The sequence below is a fragment of the Hylobates moloch genome, unplaced genomic scaffold (genome assembly GCF_009828535.3).
Source record: "Hylobates moloch isolate HMO894 unplaced genomic scaffold, HMol_V3 SCAFFOLD_6, whole genome shotgun sequence".
Classification (NCBI taxonomy): domain Eukaryota; kingdom Metazoa; phylum Chordata; class Mammalia; order Primates; family Hylobatidae; genus Hylobates; species Hylobates moloch.
In genome coordinates, this window is record NW_026652281.1 from 51,903,160 (window position 1) to 51,926,404 (window position 23,245).

General features: G+C 39.0%; 1 protein-coding gene across 3 annotated transcripts in view; it reads right to left on the bottom strand.

The window, feature by feature from the left end:
- Positions 1-23,245, bottom strand: part of CAST (calpastatin) — an 800,936-nt gene that overhangs the window by 441,332 nt on the left and 336,359 nt on the right. The window contains exon 1 of one of the 3 annotated variants that reach the window (XM_032156783.2): positions 12,368-12,555. The exons of the other annotated variants lie outside the window; for them this stretch is intronic. The gene's annotated coding sequence lies outside the window, so the exon portion shown is untranslated. Of the gene's footprint in view, positions 1-12,367; positions 12,556-23,245 lie in introns of those variants that run through there. 3 annotated transcript variants of the gene reach the window in all.

Here is a 23,245-nt window from a genome sequence, read left to right on the forward strand (position 1 = left end):
GTAAAGAGCCAGGATCAAGAAGCAGGAAATGGCATGACAGTTAGTGAGTATAGAACAGCTTGGCTGGAAATGAAGGGCCAAATATTTTTCTTGGAGGAGATAAAACCTAACTAACTCAAGTCTTAAGTCAGATGGTCTGAAATGCTATTGGAGGTCATATCACATCTTTTCTTGCAGTGAGCGAGTGAGAAAGACTGATGGTTTGTCAATCTTTTTCTCCATTAAAATAACTGGCACCGAAACTGCCTTGATTTCCGCTCCTCTGAAAAGTGTACACAAATGCCCAGAAAGGAAACCTAGTAGCAAATGGATATTCAGTTCTGTAGCCATGTCACAAGGGGAGAGAGAGAGAGAGAGAGAAAGAGAGAGAGAGAAAGACAGAGAAAAAAGCAAGCTAAATTCATTATTAATGCTTCTGACCTGCAAAAACAAATCAGAAGATAACTCCATCCAGTGCATTAAAACACTCATCCAGGCCTTCTGGGCAATTCCCTGTGATTTGGGAACTCAGTAAGTGGCCTGATGGAGCTGACAGATGCTATGAGTTTTTAACATTTTTCAGAAGAGCAGTTAGAAAGAAAAAGTACCTGGGATCTTTAATAGTCAATGGAAATGCCAAGGAAAGCCCAGCTTCACAAGAATGAAAGGCAGCAAAAGAATAAACAAAAGTTGATTATTTCAACCAAAGCTACATGTGTCCTCATTTCACAACCAGTTGAGTTGCTGGTAGAGATCTGGGCTCATTAGGGGCATCTGGTGGAGGAAGCCGGATGGCAGGAAAGCAGAATAATCATCTTCATAATCACTAAGATTTCTACAGCACTTTACAAATTCTAAGGCGCTTCCAGATATGTGATGTAATTTAAAATGCCCAAGGCTGAGTGAGATCAACAGAGTGAGTGTTATCCTCATTATAAATATATAGAAGCTGCTGGTGCATAAGGGACTGCCCTAAGTTATCCCTAGAGTGAGCTGTTGAATCGCTGTTCTGATCTCTGATCCATTGGTCACAGAATTGTCTTCTCTACCTTAGAAGCACAACACAGTTAAAAGATACATGTGAAGAAAACCTTCTCTTTTATTTTGTGCTAATCCAAGATGTCTCTAAGTGTCTTGAAAACTTTATTACTGATTCTAAAATTACATTTTCAGTCCATTATTCCACTGAGTTTTGGGGGTCACTCTGCCTTTTTCAAGGGGAGAGAATTAATGCCCTAAAATGTTATTTGTAAATCATGAACTAACATCTCTCCTGTAAAAAGGATGGCACTAGTTAGCTGCCATTCTTGAGAGAAATGAGAAAATAGTTCCTCAAATAATTTTCTGTGTTCTGTAGATTCAATAAGGATCCCAGTAGTATACTTTATCTTTGAAGGAGGAATCCCTTGGGGATCAGAAGGCAGTATCATGCTTTTTTCTCGTGTGTGGCTACTGCAATAAAAGTCATGATAATGATAACAATTACCATTTATTGAGAAGTTACTATATGCCAAAAACTATAGTAAGTCTTTTACACACATTGCCTGATCTAATCCTTACAACAAATTTGGGATTCAGGTGTTATTATTATTACCACTTTACAGATGACAAATGTGAAACTCAGGAAAGTCAAATAACCTTGTCCAAAGTCATACACGGAATAAGAAACAGAACTGAAATTAAACTGAGATCAGTTTCACTCCAAAACCATCCCCTTGCCCATGATATGCTCTCACTATAGATGGTACACTTTACCATTTCCATTGCTGCACAAGGTGATTGCTTCTGCTCTATCCCCCTTCAACCGTTCCAGAGAAGGAGCAGTTACCACTTCTGAGCAGACCGATAAAAACAATAGTTAAGTAACAAATTGGCCCCTGACATTTGAATCCGTGTTGAAACCTAAAATAAGTAAAACATCATAAATCATAGAATAGAACTTGGTGAAATCTCAAGTGATCATGAACTCTATTCATATTCATTCAATTAATACACTGAGAATTTGCTGTGTGCCAGATAATGCGACAGATGCTGAAGACAAAAAAAAAAAAAAAAAAAAAATGAAAAGCCATAGTTCCTGCGTTTGAGTAAGTTACATTTTTAAAGGAAATACAGGCCTGCAAACAAACAATGGCAATACCGTTAAGAAGTATAATAATGAGGTACGTACAAATTAAAGAGGGGGGCCCAGTGAAGAGAATGATCAACAGTTTGGGGTTCCAAAAAAGCTTTCTAGAAAAAGATGCTTGAGCTGGGTCTTAAAGTAGGAATAGAAGTTTGACAGATAAAATTATGTGGGAATGACACTCCAAGAAAAGAAGAAGAGAACATTCAAAGCCATGGGATCTAAAAACACATCTAGTGGGGACCTGTGAATAGTTCGACATCGCTAAAGTTTAGGATGAGAGTAAGGGTAGTAGAGACATTAGACTAATGAGGCTGGTCATGGAGGACCTTGTAGGTCATTCAATGTGAGATGATATGCCATTGAAATCAGAAGGGAGATTACCACAATAGATTGGGAAAGAGTGGACTAGGAACTGAGCAAAGCAGCAGCACCAGAAGAAATGGGTTAAAGAGGAAAGGTAATAAGGGAACCAAATAAACCTAAATTAACTTAATGACTGATTAGATGAGACAGTTTGGCAGGTAATAGGGAGTGTGGAAAAGTCATTTGGATGATATTCAAGTTCTTTTAGTTTGGTTGGATGACTGAATGAGCAAGTTGGGTGAAAAGACAAGGTATTCAGTTGGGAATAGTTTGAGATAGTGGTATCTGTAGCACACCGTTGGTGAATGTTCTGCAGACCCTTAGATATGTGGAGAGACTTAATGTATCCTGTGGATCGCCAAACTGGGTCCTTGCATACCCAGCCAAAACAGAAATCTACCCATTCGTGCCATCTACCCATTTGTGCCATTTTCCTCACCATGAAAGACATTGGCATTGTTCATTTATATTGCTTCTTTCTAAGAGATTGGAGGCTGGGTGCAGTGGCTCACATCTGTAATCTGAGCACCTTGGGAAGCCAAGACAGGCAGATTGCTTGAGCTTAGGAGTTTGAGACCAGCCTGGACAACATGGTGAAACCCTGTCTCCCCCCAAAAATACAAAAATTAGCCGGATGTGGTAGCGTGTGCCTGTAGTCCCAGCTACTTGGGAGGCTGAAGTGGGAGGATGGCTTGAGCCTGGGAGGTGGAGATTTCAGTGAGCTCAGATCATGCCACTGCACTCCAGCCTAGGCAATAGGCAACAAAGCCAGACCCTAGCTAAAAAATAAAAAATAAATAAAATAAAGGAAGAAAGAAAAGAAAGAAAGAAAAAAGAAAGAAAGAAGGAAAGAGAAAGAAAGAAAGAGAGAGAGAAAGAAAGAAAGGAAGGAAAGAAAGGAAGGAAGGAAGGAAGGAAGGAAAGAAAGAAAGAAAGAAAGAAAGAAAGAAAGAAAGAAAGAAAGAAAGAAAGAAAGAAAGAAAGAAAGAAAAGAAGGAAAGAAAGATAGATTGCTTGGGCTGATTTTACATCCCGAATTTATTTATATGCCTGCAAATAAGCATGCATAGGAATTCTCTAACCCTATTTTTTCATAGAGATTCCAGTCTTCAGCTTTAATTTCCTACCAATCAACCATTTTATTTTATTTTATTTTATTTTTGAGACGGGCTCTCACTCTGTCACCCAGTCTGGAGTGGAGCCGTGTGATCTCAGGTAACTGCAACCTCCACCTCCCGGGCCCAAGCGATTCTCCCACCTCAGCCTCTCAGGTAACTGAGATTACAGGTGCTCACCACCATACCCAGCTAATTTTTGTATTTTTAGTAGAGATGAGATTTCACCATGTTGGCAAGGCTAGTCTTAACTCCTGAGCTCAAGTGATTCACCCACCTTGGCACCCCAAAGTTTTGGGATTACAGGCGTGAGTCGCTGTGCCTGGCGACCAATCAACCATTTCTTATACAAATATAGAAAGGATCATATGGAACAATGACCAACTTATATATAAGAACCTATTAACTCTTGTCACTTCATAAAAGTTAAGTGGAACCTGGGGAAAAAGGTAAGGGTTATAGTAGTGTACCTTGTCATGAAGAAAAACAAATGACTTCTCAAATAACACACATCACTATTTTTGTATATAAAAGCTTGACCATTTTTTTAAATGTTTAATTGGGTATCAGGTCCTTATGGTGCAGTGTTACAATAAAAACCTTGAAAAACTAAAATACATTCATATTAATGTTTTTTCCTCATAAATGCCTTGAATTACAAATAAAGAATTACCACAAGATGAAATGAGGAGGAACACTCCTTCTATTTTAAAGACTAAAGAGTGAAAGTAAGGAGGAAATGAACTGATATGTCTCATGTGTGTCTAAATAAGCAAGAAAGGCTAAGGGAGAATTATTAAAGGACATTCTAATTATGATTAGGATAAAGGCCAGTTCAGCTAAGCAGTCACATCTGGCTTCTAGTGATACCATTCTACATAATCGAAATAATAAGTTAAGGTAGTAAGACTGTTGGAGTCTCTTGTGAATATTAGACGTATTTCCTCAGTGAGTCAGACTTAGAATGTCAGAGAGATCAATTTATGTGATTACGATTAATAAGGTAATTAAGAAATAGAGACCGCTCAAGAGGATATTGCCTGATAATTAATAACCAGCTGGAAAGGATAAGGGTCCTAGGGAATGGTGAATTAAATAAAGATCAGCTTGGAGAATTTCTATCAATAAGATACGGGCTATTTTTAAGGCAGTCAAGGTTAGTATCTGAAGGCCATCTGCTAAAAAATAACACTCTAATTAACAGGATTTTTGGAATTTCATGTCCTATAACATTTTAGAGAGGCCAGAAAGAAGGTCAGAAATAGGCAGGGAGAAGGTAAGAAGAAAGAAGGTCAGAAATAGGCAGGGAGAAGGTAAAGGAGAACAGCACTGTTCATGGAAAAGAGCACATGGTCTAGAGGGAAGGACCGGGTTCTACCTCCACCTCTGCCAGAGGTGAGCTGTGTCAACCCGGAAGGAAGCGCTTCTCTTCAGGGCCCCTGGTTTCTTCATTTGTAAAATGAGATGATTGAACTGTATAGCCTCTATGGTTCCCTGAAGCTCTGAAATTTGAATTATAAACACAGGTCCTTAACAATGACAACCCTTAAAAACTAAAAATGAACACTTGGGCCAGAACAATAAGTGGTCATTGTTGGCTATTGGTGTTTAGACACCAACAAGCATCAAAGCTCCTGACTTTAAAGAAAAAAATTAAAAAGAAAAATATGGAAGGAATTGTCCCATTTTCTTAAGTCATGCACCTGAAAATAAAAATGAAAAATAAAGCAAGGACTATGGTTTATTTTTCTTGGCAGCTCCCAATACTTGTAACCAGATAATTTATGGTTACAGGAGGTCTAGCTACAACTATTGACAAAATACCCCTTGTCATAAGAAACAACATAAAGCATTCACCTCAAAGTTCAATCCCCTCAGTGACAATGTTCTCTGGAAACCAAAGCTTAAAAATCCCTGTAACTTGTTAAACTAGGAAGTGTCCTTGCTAATCAGACACTCTGGTGGTTAGGTAAAAACATCTTTGAAGAAAGGCACCAAATATCTTAAGTGACAGAACAGACAGCTGCTTGCTGGGACCTGAATTTACCTCCCACTTCTCCAAAAGGCTTCAATACCTGAACATCGACTGAAGTTTCTAGGCTGAAGTTTACACAAATAGAACTGAAGGGTCAGAGCAGAGAGTTGCAAAAGTCAATTTTCCTCAGGCCAAAAAGCAAGGCAGGCAGGTTAAGCAGGGAGGGGACAAAAGCCTTCATGCCACCCTATACTCACCCAAAACAAAATAAAAGCAACGTGTGGGAAGAATAATGGCAGAAGTAAGGGAAGAGTCCCTTTCTCCTCCTTATAAGCCCACCATACTTGGAGAATGCAATGTAAGGGTGAAGAAAGCAGCCACCTCTGATTTCTACCATCATCAATGTAGTAGTGGAGTTGAGGAAAAGCATTTTACAAAATCTAGTAATTTTCTGATATGTTGAGGCAATGTGGGGTTATTTAGAATTTGAATATAAAGATATCAGAAGCTGCGGCAGGAAAACACGCAACTGAAAGAAACAAAAAAGTCAAACAATGGGGTCTCTTTCAAAGTTTCTGCCCCTGTCCCCTTGTTCTCCTCTGGGCCAGAAGCTGCTGCACATTTGGGTGGATGGGAAGTCCTGAAACATCTAAATTGCTGCGCCCTTCCCAAGGGTCTCAGATGGCATATTCTCTCTTCTCCACAAGCACCTAGGCACCAGAAAAGCTGTGTAAAAATGAACAGCAAGGCAAAGTTTTCAAAGGGGAAAACAAGAGTCATTCAGTGACAGGCAGCTTGTCAAGCAGGTGTAAATAGATAAGGGCTGTGGCTCCCAGTTGGAGAGGGATGATGGGCAGGCTGTGAGGCAGCAGGTAAAGTTCATTGTTGGTGTCCCCGCAAATGACCATAGCACTTTCAGCACCTCTGGCAAGGCTCTCTTCTCTGGGACTCCTTACACAGCTTACCAGCCTCTGTAGCACCCTCAGCGCCAACCAAGCAGCCTCCCAAAATGTAGCTGAAGAATCACAATTCCCAACTCTGAGGTTCTACTTGTATCCTTGTTTCTCAAGTTAAGCAGTGATGTAAATTCCAAGAGTAGACCACCAAATAAATAGGGCACACCAAAAATAGACTCCCTTCTATGGATACTGCACATCAAAGGGAGCCCATTCTTTCAGGCCCCAAAGAGTAGAAAAATTATTTTGGCAGTAGATGGTTTGAAAGGATTGTAGTTTGTGATTAATTATTTAAATCCCAGGTATTTAACCTAAAACAACCAGATAGGTAATCAGTGAATAAAGCTCTTGTTGGGTTTGTTTTGTTTTGTTTAACAAAGCAGTTTACTTGGAGAAGGGAGATACCATAGCATGGCAGTATACAGAAATAATAACAATGGACCTGAAGTCACCTAGAAGAGCAGCCATGATAAATATAGTTAAATATACTCACCAGGACATCTGTATGTCATGCTTACATTTTTCTTTATAGCTCAAACGTTTTATAATGTGGAAAGAGTAACAAGCTAGGAATTCAAATCTAGCTTCCAGTTCAAGCTCTGTCACTAGCCAGTTATGTGACCTTGGGCAATTTGCCCCCTTGGGACTCAGTTTTCTTACCTATAAAATGAGGACACTGGTGACTTGTAAAGTTCCTTCAAGTGCCAATTAATGGCCCAATAATCTTGGACCATGATTATAAGAACGCTCATTTAGAAAAAAAGAACATTCCAGTCTGGTCAGAAATTTCAAGACAACTATCCCGACACACTTTGCCAATTATTCATCACTATGACACTTTGAGCATAAGAAGGCAGCAGTATTAATGTGTCAGAATATGCAATACTGTTTTATGAGTTTGCAGGCTCTAACAAAGTGGTTATCAACCAGAAGCCATTCTCACTGACACCAGTCAATGTCTGGAGATATTTTTGGTTGTCACAATTGGAGCAGGGTTGGGGTGTAAGAGGCTGAGGAGTGGGAGGATGTTACTGGCATCTAGAAAGTGGAGGCCAGGGCTGCTGTTAAACATCCTATAACGCACAGGACAGTCTCCACCACAAAAAATTATCTGGTCCCAAATGCCACTAGGGCCAAGGTGGAGCTCAATGAATACAATGGCTAGGCAGATAGCTGAGTGATGAAACAGGCAGGTAACCTGGAGAGATAAGCACTCTCACCTTTACCAGGCTGTACCCATATAAGGATGAGGGCCTACTGCTGCAATCCTCCATTTTCTCCTGTCATCAGTCTAGATTTTGTAGGAACTCATCTGACTTCTGAATCATGGTGACAAGTCACCAATTATTTTAACATATTAAATTTCTGGGGGAAGGGGGACTGTCAGATTCAGACTGCAGGCTGCTGGTGCGCCACCTCTGTTTTAAGTCTTAGATGGCAGACATCCAACTGCATCCCCCTAGCCTGCAAGAGAAATTGTTCAAAGGAAACGTGGCCACTTGAACTATTCTGCAATTCTATAAGGTTAAATAGTTTTTCAGGGGCGAGGGACTGTCTAGTTGCACAACTAGGAAAAACATGCAGTGAGTGATGAGGAACGGCAAGTTAAATGTGTTTTTCTTATTCAATCTTGAATTTAGCCTATATTCAGGTTTTGTTTATGTTAATGCCAACCTGATTTTCTCTTCCTTTAAGTCAGATTTAATCCAGGAGCCCCAGTGCTGCTCAGAGGAAAGCAAGCAAAAGCCGACCGGGCATGGTGGCTCACGCCTGTAATCTCAACACTTCGGGAGGCTGAGGCAGGCGGATCACCTGAGGTCAGGAGCTCAAGACCAGCCTGGCCAACATGGCGAAACCCCATCTCTACTAAAAATACAAAAATTAGCCGGGTGTGGTGGCAGGCGCCTGTAATCCCAGCTACTCGGGAGGCTTAGACACGAGAATTGCTCGAACCCATGAGGCAGAGGTTGCAGTGAGCCGAGATCATGCCATTGCACTCCAGTCTGGGAACCTGGGCAAAAACTCCGTCTCAAAAAAATATATAAATTAAAAAAAAAAAAAAAAGCAAAAGCCTTTGCAAAAGAGGCCACAACATTTTTAATGAGCTGTCAGTCTCAGCTCCTTTGAATGCTGTAACTTTCTTAGGAGGAGTAGTTACTGCAAAGCCCTCATGTTTCACCAGGGCATGAAATTTGAAGGCTCCAGAAACATTTGTTTTTCAGCAGGGGGACACAGGGATTCAACAGGATCTCTGCTATGAGGAGCCTGATTAGATATGAAGAGGTATCAACACCTTTCCTCACTACTTCCTTTTGGGATCTCTGCTATGCCTAGTAGTGAGGAAAGGTGTTGACACCTCTTCATAGCTAACTAGGCTCCTCATTGGTATCACTAATTAAAAACCACCCGGCTGACCCTGGACTTTTCACTGCTCATTGATGGAACTTTTATCTGGCCTTTTTCTAGGTTCAGACACCTGACTTGGACAGCAGACACTCACTTTGGAGCACTTGGCGTGGACTTTTTCAAATAACTAAATAGTGATTCAGTTTTCTATCACCTAATATCATCTGGAAGTTCTGGAACCCAAAGGTGAGGTTGCTTACTGGTAACTTTGAAGAGAAGGTAACAATACATTATGGTTTCTAAAGCACTTTCAGCTCATCTCACATTGTTTTCGCATCTGTTGTGACTCTGATACACAGATCACGCCTGTGAAGTCTGTAGGATTGGTCTTACTATACACATTTCATTGATAGTAAACTAACCTATATAACAACCCATGGGGAAGGTAGTGTAGCACAGATTATGGAGCAGATTGCCTGGGTTCAAATCCCTGGGTTCAAAGTTGTTTCTTACCAACTGTACAAGCTTGGACAAGTTTCTTTATTTTTCTGTGTTTCATTTTCATCATCTGCAAAATGAGAATAATAGCATTGACCCGATATGGTTTGGATGTGCATCCCCTCCCAGTCTCTTGTTGAAATGTGATCCCCAATGTTGCAGATGGAGCTTGGTGGGAGGTGTTTTGGTCATGAAGACAGATTCCTTGTGAATGTCTTGGTGCTGTTCTTGAAGTAATGAGTGATTTCTCACTCTGTTAGTTCACATGAGAGTTAGTTGTTTAACAGAGCCTGGCATCTCTCTTGCTCCCTCTCTTGCCATGTGACATGCCTGCTTCCCCTTCACCTTCTGCCATAATTATAAGCTTCCTGAGGCCTCATAAGAAGTCAAGCAGATGCTGGTGCCATGCTTCTACAGCCTGCAGAACCATGAGGCAAATAAATGTCTTTTCTTTATAAATTACCCAGTCTTAGGTATTCCTTTATAGCAATGCAAAATGTACTAACACACTACCTCATAGGGTTGTCATGAGACTTAAAAGAGTAAATATATATGTAAAGTACTTGGGAAATGGCCTGGCACAAAGTAAACACTGTACCATTAACTACTAATATCATTTTCCAGAATAGGAAACCAAACTACTAGATATCCCTGGCAGTCTGACAGCTGGGAACAGACTCAACCATTTTACTGCCACTCAATGAAGAAATCAAGAAGCAAAGTGCGGAGTGATATGTCAGTTGCCCATCATGCAAGGGGGACATTGAGAATTTGAAACCGTGGTCCCTTGACTTCAGATGCAGTGTCTTTCCATCTCACCATGTGGCCTTGGGTATGATAGTGTGCCTGGGAGAACAAGCAATGAAGGTGTAAAGATGTATGCAACACAGCAACTTGTTATATCTTACTTTGAACAGTACCAAGAAAGCCTTCATGGAGTGCTAAAGTATATGAAGACTATGGCCCTCTGGAACCAAAAGCTGTGGGAGCAATAAAATTAATCAGTCCAGAAACACAGTTCCTGAAAACTTGTGGAGCTATTACCATTATCTCTGAAATGTGTGTGCCAATACATTGGCAAAAAGCACTCACTTCCCATAGAAAGTTCTTTGAGTTCAGTTAAACATACCAAGCTGAGCTGGAAGTGAAAATAATTGCCTACTCCAGCACTGGAGAGTTTCAAATATATAGCAATTTGCTGGGTGTCCAGAAATTGATCACTTCATCATCCAGCAATCCAGCCAGGGGAGCAATTGCTCCGGTAGGAAGGTTAACAGGCAAGAAAATGAATCAGCGTCACATGGTTACAAATATGTTTTTGCTGCTCTCACTAAAAATTGCTGTGATTTTTTTTTTAAGTTCAGATGCCTAGATATTTTACTGCTGAGGCTATCAAGCCATTGAGCTATTGTTACAACAACTGACCACGCCGTGATAGCATTATCATAGCTGTTTTTCTGTTGTTATGTGGTCAGCATTATGGATTGGGGATAAATTTGAACTATTTGCTGATCTGCTTTCCAGCATGCAGCATTATTGGCTCTGAAGGAGCTTCAGCTTTGTAGGCTGTGGATGCATATTGAGAATAATATCAGGGTGCAGATATTACCAAACCTTTATATGTTTGGTTTGTTTCCTAATAAAACACCCATAAGATCTTCCAAGGGGCCCACCTCAGTTAAGCTAGGAATTCACTCAGCCTATTAATATACTAAAATGCCAAGTCAGGGCTTCTCTGATTGTTGCTGCATGCAATAGGATGTGACAGTTTTTAGAAGTGGCTTGTTTAAAAGCTTTGCACTTCCTTGGAAGAAGGGTTCATGTAATATGACTAAATAATTATTACGATCATCATACATATTCATTAGATAAAATTATTTTTCAAGTATATACAGAACAAAATATGCTAGGTTTTAATTCTAAAATAGGATGACACCACTCTTTTTTTTTTTTTTTTTTTTTTTTGAGATGGAGTCTCACTCTGTTGCCCAGGCTTGAATGCAGTGGCATGATCTCAGCTCACTGCAACCTCTGCCTCCTGGGCTCAAGCGATTCTCCTGCCTCAGCCTCCCTAGTAGTTGGGACTACAGGCATGCACCACCATGCCCAGCTAATTTTTTTTTTTTTTTGTATTTTTGGTAGAGACACAGTTTCACTATGTTGCCCAGGCTGGTCTTGAACTCCTGGGCTCAAGTGATCCACCTGCCTTGGCCTCCCAAAGTGCTAGGATTACAGGTGTGAGCCACCACACCTGGCCAGGATGACACCTTTATAATGTACATGTGCCTTGCTTTAAATAAACCAGTGGTCTTCTGAAATGTCAAATGTGTATGGTAATGTTCAAGCTGGACAAGTATCTCCCTCGGTGTATGTTATCTAACTATTATCTTTTATACAGAGGCCTGCTCACTCAAACCTAGTCTCTCTTTAGGCAACAAGAACATAACTAGATAATCTTTTGAGGCCACCCATTCCCAGTTCAACATTCCATTCAACATTATCTACACAGAGATCTTATGTGTAATATTCGGAAAACAAAAGACTTAATTTGAGAAGAGCCAGAGTAAAACTAGAAACAGATTTACTTTGCAATTAAGTTAGATAAATATCAGTAATTACAGCATATCTAACCCAGGTGTGGTCTCATTTCATCTTTCCTCACAAAGGAATCAGTATAGTCTTTTGGCCCTGGGTAGCTTAGGTCAGAGTCCTCTTCTTGCATCATTATCCTTTGGGATTCCTGATGACACTCCCTGTGGGGGTTCTCAGATTCTCGCTGCATTCTCTCAGGGTTCCCCTCTACCTTTAGAAAGTTTCTTTGTTACAACATGTTCAGCTGTTGGTGCTTTCAACCTGACTTCTTGATCTCCTCTGCACATTTAAGCAGGGCTTTATCTGATGCTGACAGTTTTGCCATGCTTCCCGTGGTAACACTCTCTGCATCTAGTCCCAGGTTTGCACATCTTATTGTGGTTCCCCTGCCTCTTAGATTAGGTCTCAGACATACCTCACAATCTTTCACAGCTGGGCTACAGAACATCTCCTGGCATCTGGGGAGTTTAGGACAAGAGGACAGAGAAGATGTGACTCTGGACTCCTAGCTATGCTTCAGCTCAGGCAGCTTGACTTTGAGCTCTATTATGTATCACATTCTAGGTAAGATTTCTTTCTAAGCAAGATCTTCTTGGCAAACAAGCAAATGGAGAAGTTTACATACTAAAATGATGGCACGTACTTCTTTCTTCAGTCACCATGTGGTCAGGGAACCTTCTGTTTATATTCACTATTCTGGTTACCTATTACTATGTCACAAAGCCATACAAAACTTGGCAGCTTAAACAGACAGGCATTTTATTATATCTCCAGATGTCATGGGTCAGAAATTCAGAGAAGGCTCAGGCTCAGCTGGGTGGGTTTTTTGTTTTTTTTTTCTCTGTGTGGCTTGAAGGAGTTCACTTGGGGGTATTCAACCCTTAGGTGGTCTGAATGGTCCACAACAGTTCTCTCTCATGTCACTTGATGGTGACAGCAGGAGGTCTGGCCTCAGCTGGATCTGTCAACCCAAAGTGCCTACATGTGGCTACTCCAGCATGGCAGTCTCAGGAAATCTGGACTTCTTATATGGAGGCTCAGAGATCTCAAAAATAGTGTTCTAAGAAATAGAAAGTGAAAATCTACAGATATTTAGGGCCTGGGCTCAGAGAGCTGGCACAGTGTCACTTCTGCTATTATTCCATTGGTCAAAGCAGTTACAGAGCCCATCCACATTCAAAGGGAAGGCAATAGACCTCTACTAAAAATAGTAGCAAAGAATTTGCAGCTATCTTTAATCTACCATAGTTACAGACCTTTAAATGGTGCCATTTTTGACCCAAATGACCATATGGTCAGTGACTTCACCACTCCCACTTCTCTTTCTGATCTCAGTTTCTGGTCTTGCACTCTACCCTGGCAAAGATGATCATGCTGCTGAGTTGACGTATACTGACCAGTCTAAGGAATCATGGCCTCACATTGTCCACTGTATATTTCTGAATTGACTTCCAAGAGCACTGTCTGTATTCCCTGTCAGTCCTTCCACTCTGTGAAGTGCAGAAGTTTCCCTTTGGCTACGGTTGTCATATTAAAGAAGGGGCATATAGTTAAACTTGAACTTAAGATAAACAACAAACTTTTTTTATTATTATAAGCATGTCTCAAATATTGCATGGGACATACTTATACTGAACAATTGTTTAATCCCACAGCCCTAATATTTTGCTGACATGATTAAAGCAATTACTTATACACGTATCACAGTTTAACAATGGAGACAAGAGTCGCAGAATTATTTTAACTCTTTGACTTTTCTTTCCCAGAACATGTGGTTTATAATCACACTGATTGGGTGAGGGTGAGAGGAATCCAATCCTGAGATCAGTCAAATCTTATGACCACCACTTTGCCTAAATATATTAATATATAAATGGCTTTTACTAAACAAACTTTCTTGTTTAGCAAATGCTTCTATCATTCCTTTTTGAAGTTAAAGAAAACCTCTGCATTTAAATGTAGCTATATTGCAAATTTAAAGGGTCAGTCAAAAGTATTTATTGTGTACTTTATGTTAAGTCAGTAACAATCAGCATGTGCTTCTTGACTGGGAGGAGTTCAGCGTCTAGGAAGGATACAGAAATGTGAACAGATTATCACAGAGCAATGTGAATTAAAATAAAACAAGAAAAGAGTTCAGCAGGTATGACTTAAAAGGCTTAGGGAATTTGACATCATAGAGGAGGTAATACTTGGTCTGATCTTGAAGAACAAGTAAGAATTAGGCAGAAAAGGAAGCCAAAGTCATTCTCAGCAGAAAACAAAAACAAATAAACAAACTTGTACAAATGAACAGTCATGAAGGATCCTGCCATGTTTGTGTAGCAGAGAAGGCTCTTGGTCTAGTCAAAGCTGGAGAAGAGGCACTGGAGACCCATTTGCTCAGCTTCACCCATGCTACAAATACATAAAAAGGACGAGGTTCCTAATTCATCCCAACATTTAGCAACAGCAAGAGGAAGCCTAACAAAAGCAAGTGATCACAAGGCCCAACAAATAATCAAAATAAAGGCAAGAGGAAAGATGCCCAACTTCAGCAAGGATGAAAAGAAAATTGGTGCTGTAGCTCCCACAACTTTAATTCTCCTCTCACTATGGCAAAAACCAATTTTCTACATGAGACTGGCTTGGAAGATTACAGAAAATAGTTTACAAGTTTTCAGTTTTAGAGATAATCAGCAAAATATTTCTCTGACCACTGTGGGAAAAAATGAGCAAAAACTCTTCTAATAATTCCATTAGAAATCCTATGATAGCAAGGTCCCAAACAAGCTAGAAAGCAGGTTCCTGTGAATACAGAGCCATGTATATTTGGGTACTGCATACTTGTAATTTAGGATTAATGATAGCTCAGTGGTCCAACATGGACAGGAAAACATGGTGAAGAGCCAAGACTCAATGATAACAAAACAACAGAAACATCTTTTTGATGTCTGATACACCTTCAATTATTTGATGTTTTTCATAACTGATTTTATAAACCTAATTATTAAAACTTGAAAGACAAAATGAGATATCATGACACACCTATTGGAATGGCTCAAAATTAAAAAAAAAATCTGACAGTGCAAATGCTGAAGAGAATGCAAACCAACTTGAATGTTTATGTATTGCTGGTAGGATTTCCACATTAGTAAAATGTTTGGCAGTTTATAAAGTGAAGGTTAGATGAAGGTATTTACCCGAGAGAACTAAAAGCCTATGTCCACATAAAAACCTGCATATGAATGTTTAAGCAATCTTATTCATAAATGCTTAAAGTTGGAAACAACCCAAAATGTCTATCAACTGGTGAATAGAGAAATCATTATATCTACATAGCAATAAAAAGGAAAGAACTACTGATACACACAATAGCATGGATGAATCTAAGAAGCATTATGCTAAGAGGAAGAAGCCAGACTCAGAAGAATACATATTGAATGATTCAATGTATATGATATTTGGAAAAGAAAAAACTATGGAACAGAAATTTGATCAGTCGTTGCCAGTGACTGGAAGTGGAGAAGGCAGATTGACTCCTACAAAAGTCATGAGGAAATAAATCTATATCTTGACTTTGGTGGTTGTTACCTGACTGTATAAATTTGCCAAAATTCATTGAATTGTACACATAAACACAGTGAATTTTACTGTATATAAATTACATCTTAAAATAAACTTTTATGTCTAAGACAGAAAAAAACTTGAGTTGAAGAAAGCAGTATCTTTTTTGTTTGATTATGGTTTGACCATTTTCACTACTGAAGGCTTTTGATCTTTATCCTTTTGTTGGCAATAATTTATATCCTATATATCCAGTGGTATACCTGAATGTCAATCAACGATTTTCAGCCAGTTTTGAGAGAATTAAGCCCTAATAACTACAACATCCATAGTATGTAATGAAGAAATGTCTCTTCTCTGAAGCTAGAGAGGTCCTAGTTATGTACCACCTTTGAGAAAACTGAGGAAAAGGTCACTTAAGTTATTTTCTCTGTTTTATGGTTTAGATGAGGAAATTTGATTGAACTTATAGCTAATGTAGGTTAAACTAGTAAAAAGAGACCACTTAGGCATATTAGCACAATATAGCTAAGTAACTATGTTTTTGAGCACTTTTTCATTTTATGAAGTAATTCTGAATACTACAAAGGGAAAATATGGAAAGATTCCTTTTACTAGTTTGTGTCTGCACCAGCTGTTTTTGCTTTCTTAGTTAGAACACTAACAGAGAGTAGTTTCAAACCACAAAACTAAGACTAATTCACCAGGGCAGTCAGCCTTACCTCTCAAAAACACATTTCTTATCTTCCTTGTTTTGATAGCCTTGGTGTTGGGATGTAAAATTCCTGAGGTGTTCCCTAAATAGACAGGACAGTGCTTCTTTCATGAATAGCTAATTTGAGTCAATAAAATGTTTGTCAAAGGGGCAGGAAAAAAAATCAGTGGGTCTCACGAAATACAACAAAGGGGTAACCCTTAGACTAATTTTCTACTGTGAAATCTGAGGTATCTTAGAAGACATCTGGCACTAAGTTTACAACCAGGTACTCATAAAAGGAGAGCCAGGGGAGAAAATTAACTTTAAAATTCATCTAGCTGTAAATTCAGACATCCAAAACATAAAATGGAGCGATGGGGGAGTAAAAGTGTAAGGTTGTTGTGTGCAATCAAATTTGAGTTGCTATCATCTTGAAATAAACTGTTATAAGATGCTGTGTGTAAGCCTCATGGTAACCAAAAAGCAAAAGTCTGTAGGAGACAAACAAAACAAAAATAAAAAAAGATTCAAAATACATTACTACAGAAAACCATCAAGCCACAAAGAAAGACAGCAAGAGAGAAAAAAGAAACAAAGTATCCACAAAACAACCAGAAAACAATTAACAAAATTACAGTAATAATAAGTCCTTACCTATAAATAATTACCTGAATGTAAATGGATTAAGTTCTCCAATAAAAAGATATAGAGTGAATAAATGGATAAACAAAACCAAGACCCAATTATATGCTGCCTATAAGAAATTCACTTCACTTTTAAGGACATGCTTAGATGAAAGTGAAGGGATGGAAAAATATTTCATGCAAATAGAAAAAAAAGAATTTTTGTTTTCTAGGAATATCAATACTTATGTCAGATAAAATAAACTTTAAGTTAAAAACTGTAAAAAGAGACAAAGAAGGATATTATGTGATGATAAACTGGTGATTTCATCAAGAAGATTAAACAATTATAAATACATATGCATATGTACCCAACAGTGGAACACCTAAATATATAAAACAAATATTAAGACTATTTAGAGAGATACAGATTGCAATACAGTAATAATATGAGATTTCAATACAACACTTTTAGTAATGGATATGTGGAAATATTGGACTTGAACAACACTTTAGACTAAATGACCTAACAGGCATATACAGAACATTCCATCCAACAGCAACAGAATACACATTTTTCTCAAGTGCACATAGAACATTCTTCAGGATAGGTAATATGTTAGGCCACAAGACAAGTCTTAGCAAATTTAAGATTAAAACCATATCAAGTATCTTTCTGATCACAATAAAAGAAGAAATTAATAACAGAAGGAATCTAGGAAAACTCATGAATATATGAAATTAACAACATGTTCCTGAAAAACCAATGAATCAACAAAGAAATTAAAAGAGAAATTTAAAAACATCTTGAGACAAACAAAAATAGAAACACAACATATGAAAATGTATGGGATGCAGCAAAAGCAGTTGTAAGAGGAAACTTCATAGCAATAAATGCCTATATCATAAAAGAAGAAAGATAGCAAAAAAAAAAAAAAAACAATGTTGTGCCCCAAGGAAATAGAAAAAGAACAAAGTAATCTCAATGTTATGAAAAGGAAAGAAATAATACATATCAGAGCAGAAATAAATAAAATAGAAGTTAGAAAGATAATACAAAAGATCAACACAAATAGAAGTTGGGGCTTTTTTTTTTTTTTTTTGAGAAGACATAATTTACAAACCTTTAGCTAGACTAACTAGGAGAAAAAGAGAAAAGATTCAAATAAACAAAACCAGAAATGAAAGAGGAGCTATTATGACTGATACTACAAAAATACAAAGGATCATAAGAACAATTATATGCCAAAAAATTAGATAACTTAGAAGAAATGGTTAAATTCCTAGACACATACAACCTCTAAACACTGAATTATAAAGAAATAGGAAATCTGAACAAACCAATAATGAGTTATGAGATTAAGTCAGTAATCCATAGTCTCCCATTAAAAAAAAAAAAAAAAAAAAAAAAGCCCAAGACCTGATGGCTTCACTGCTGAATTTAACCAAACATTTAAAGAATAACTAATGTCAATTCTCCACAAACTTTTACAAAAAATTAGACGAAGGAATATTTTCAGACCTATTTATAAGGCCAGCATGGTTCTGATACCAAAGCCAGACAAAGACATCATAAGAAAAGAAAGCTACCCGACAATATTTTTGATTAACATCAGTGCAAAAGTCCTCAACACAACAGTAGCAAACAAAATTCAGCTACACATTAAAAGGATCACTCACCATGATCAAGTGAGACTTATTCCTGGGATGTAAGGATGATTCAATACTCACAAATCAATAAATGTGATAGACTACATTAACAGAATGAGGGACAGAAAATTATATAATCATGTCATCAGATGAAGGAAGTCATTTGACAAAATTTTTCATTATGTTCTTTCATGATAAAAACACTCAACAAATTAGCTATGGAATAACAGTAATTCAACACAGTAAAGATGATATGTAAGAAACTCATAGCTAACATTATACTCAATGGTGAAAAACTGGAACCCTTTCCTCTAGAATCTAGTACAAGACAAGCATGCTCACTCTCACCACTTACATTCAACAGTTTGGAAGTCCTTGCACACCAATAAAGTAAGAGAAAGAATTAAAAGGCATCCAAAAGATGGCTGAATAGGAACAGCTCTGGTCTGTACCCAGCAAGATCAATGCAGAAGGCAGGTGATTTCTGCATTTCAAACTGAGGTACCCAGTTCATCTCATTGGGACTGGTTGGACAGTGGATGCAGCCCACAGAAGGTGAGCTGAAGCAGGGTGGGGCATCACCTTACCCTAGAAGTGCAAGGGGTCAGGGAATTCTCTCCCCTACCCAAAGGAAGCTGTGAGAGACTGTACTGGGAGGAACAGTATACTCCGGCTCAGATACTGTGCTTTTCCCATGGTTTTCCTAACTGGCAGACCAGGAGATTCCCTCGGGTGCCTATGCCACCACCCTGAGTTTCAAGTACAAAACTAGGAGGCCATTTGGGCAGACACCAAACTAAGTGCAGGAGTTTTTATTCACACCCCAGTGGCATATGGAATGCTAGTGAGACAGAAGCATTCACTCCCCTGGAAAGAGGGCTGAAGCCAGGGAGCCAAGTGGTCTGGCTTGGCAGGTCCCACCCCTATGGGGCCCAGCAAGCTAAGATCCACTGGCTTGAAATTCTCACTGCCAGCACAGCAGTCTGAGCTTGAACTGGGACACTCAGGCTTGGTTGGGAGAGGGGTATCTGCCATTGCTGAGGCTTAAGTAGGTGGTTTTACCCTCACAGTGTAAACAAAGCCACCAGGAAGTTCGAACTGGGTGGAGCCCACTGCAGCTCAGCAAGGTAGCTCAGACTGGCTCTCTATACTCCTCCTGTCTGGGCAGTGCATCTCTGGAAAAAAGGCAGCAGCTGCAGAGAACTCTGCCTGGCATCTGGTGAGTGCCCCTCTGGGACAAAGCTTCCAGAGGAAGGAACACACAGCAATCTTTGTTGTTTTGCAGTGTCTGCTGGTGATACCCAGGCAAACAGGGTCTGGAGTGGACCTCCAGCAAACTCCAGCAGACCTGCAGCAGAGGGGCCTGACTGTTAGAAGGAAAACTAACAAACAGAAGGAAAAGCATCAGCATCAACAAAAAGGACTTCCAATCAGAGACCCCATCCAAAGGTCACCAACATCAAAGATCGAAAGTAGATAAATCCATGAAGATGGGGAGAAACCAGTGCAAAAAGGCTGAAAATTCCAAAAACCAGAATGCCTCCTCTCCCCCAAAGGATCACAACTCCTCTCCAGCAAGGGAACAAAACTGGACAAAGAATGAGTTTGACGAATTGACAGAAGTAGGCTTCAGAAGGTAGGTAATAACAAATTCCCCAGAGCTAAAGGAGCATGTTCTAACCCAATCCAAAGAAGCTAAAAACCTCAAAAAAAAGTTAGATGTATTGCTAACTAGAATAACCAGTGTAGAGAAGAACACAAATGCGACTTGATGAAGCTGAAAAACACAGCACGAGAACTTCGTGAAGCATGCATAAGTATCAATAGCCGAATTGATAAAGCGGAAGAAAGGATATCAGAGATTGAAGATCAACTCAATGAAATAAAGTGAGAAGATAAGATTAGAGAAAAAGGAGTGAAAATAAATGAACAAAGCCTCCAAGAAATATGGTTCTATGTGAAAAGATCAAATCTGCATTTGATTGGTGTACCTGAAAGTGACAGGGAGAATGGAACCAAGTTGGAAAACACTCTGCAGGATATTATCCAGGAGAACTTCCCCAACCCAGCAAGGCAGGCCAACATTCAAATTCAGGAAATGCAGAGAACACCACGAAGATACTCTTCGAGAAGAGCAATCCCAAGAAACATACTCATCAGATTCATCAAGGTTGAAATAAAGGAAAAAATTTTAAGGGCAGTCAGAGAGAAAGGCCTTGTTACCCTCAAAAGGAAGCCCATCAGACTAACAGTGGATCTCTTGGCAGAAACCCTACAAGCCAGAAGAGAGTCGGGGCCAATATTCAACATTCTTAAATAAAAGAATTTTCAACCCAGAATTTCATATCCAGCCAAACTAAGCTTCATAAGTGGAGGAGAAATAAAATCCTTTATGGACAAGTAAATGCTGGGAGATTTTGTCACCACCAGGCCTGCCTTACAAGAGCTCCTGAAGGAAGCACTAAACATGGAAAGAAACAGCCGGTACCAGCCACTGCACAAACATGCCAAATTGTAAAGACCATAGACACTATGAAGAAACTGCACCAACTAACAGGCAAAATAACCAGCTAGCATCATAATGACAGGATCAGATGCACACATAACAATATTAACCTTAAATGTAAATGGGCTAGATACCCCAATTAAAAGACACAGATGAGCAAACTGGTTGAAGAGCCAAGACCCATCTGTGTGCTGTATTCAGGAGACCCATCTCATGTGCAAAGACACACATAGGCTCAAAATAAAGGGAGAGCTGAATATTGACAGAGCACATGGAAGGCAAAAAAAGAGCAGGGGTCACAATCCTAGTCTCTGATAAAACAGAATTTAAACCAACAAAGATCAAAAGAGACAAAGAAGGGCATTAAATAATGGTAAAGGGATCAAAGCAAGAAGAAAAGCTAACTATCCTAAATATATATGCAACCAATACAGGAGCATCCAGATTCATAAAGCAACTACTGAAAGACCTGCAAAGAGACTTAGACTCCCACACAATAATAGTGGGAGACTTTAACACCCCACTGTCAATATTAGACAGACCAAGGAGACAGAAAATTAGCAAAGGTATCCAGGACTTGAACTCAGCCCTGGAACAAGCCAGCCTAATAGACATCTACAGAACTCTCTGTGCCAAACCAACAGAATATACATTCTTCTCAGCACCACATTGCACTGATTCTAAAATTGACCACATAGTTGAAAGTAAAACACTCCTCAGCAAATGCAAAAGAAACAAAATCATAACAAACAGTCTCTCAGACCGCCAGGCAATCAAACTGGAACTTAGTATTTAGAAACTCACTCCAAAACCACACAATTACATAAAAACTGAATAACCTGCTCTTGAATGACTACTGTGTAAATAATAAAATTAAGTCAGAAATAAATAAGTTCTTTGAAACCAATGAGAACAAAGACATAATGTACCAGAATCTCTGGGACACATTTAAAGCAGTGTGTAGAGGGAAATTTACAGCACTAAATGCCCATAAGGGAAAGCAGGAAAGATCTAAAATCAACATCCTAACATCACAATTAAAAGAACCAGAGAAGCAAAAGCAAACAAACTCAAAAGCAAACAGAAGACAAGAAATAACTAAGATCAGAGCAAAACTGAAGGAGATAGAGACATGAAAAACCCTTCAAAAAAGTCAGTGAAGTCAGGAGTTGGTTTTTTGAAAAGATTAACAAAATAGATAGACCACTAGCCAGACTAATAAACAAGAAAAGAGAGAAAAATCAAATAGACACTATAAAAAATGAATATCACCACCAATCCCACAGAAATACAAACTACCATCAGACAATACTATAAACACCTCCACGCAAATAAACTAGAAAATCTAGAAGAAATAGATAAATTCCTGAAAACATATACCCTCCCAAGACTAAACCAGGAAGAAGTCAAATCCCTGAATAGACCAATAACAAGTTCTGAAATTGAGACAGCAATTAATAGCCTACCAACCAAAAACAGTCCAGGAACAGACAGATTCACAGCCAAATTCTAACAGAGGTACAAAGAGGAGCTGGTACTTCAGAAAGTATTCCAAACCACAGAAAAAGAGGGACTCCTCCTTAACACATTTTATGAGGCCAGTATCATCCTGATACCAAAATCTGGCAGAGAAACAACAAAAACAGAAAATTTCAGGCCAATATCCCTGATGAACATTGATGCAAAAATCCTCAATAAAATACTGGCAAACCAAATCCAGCAGCACATCAAATAGCTTATCCACCACAATCAAGTCAGCTTCATCCCTGGGATGCAAGGCTGGCTCAATATACACAAATTAATAAACATAATCCATCACATAAACAGAACCAATGACAAAAACCACATGATTATCTCAACAGATGCAGAAAAGGCCTTTGACAAAATGCAACAGCCTTTTAAGCTAAAAACCCTCAAAAACTAAGTATCAATGGAAGGTATCTCAAAATAATAAGAGCTATTTACGACAAACCCACAGCCAATATTATACTGAATGGGCAAAACCTGGAAGCACTCCCTTTGAAAACTGGCACAAGACAAGGATGCCCTCTCTCACCACTCCTATTCAACATAGTGTTGGAAGTCCTGGCCAGGTCAATCAGGCAAGAGATAGCAATAAAAGGTATTCAAATAGGCAGAGAGAAAGTCAAATTGTCTTTGTTTGCAGATGAGATAATTGTATATTTAGAAAACCCCATTGTCTCAGCCCCAAATCTCCTTAGGTTGATAAGCAACTTCAGCAAAGTCTCAGGATACAAATTCAATGTGCAA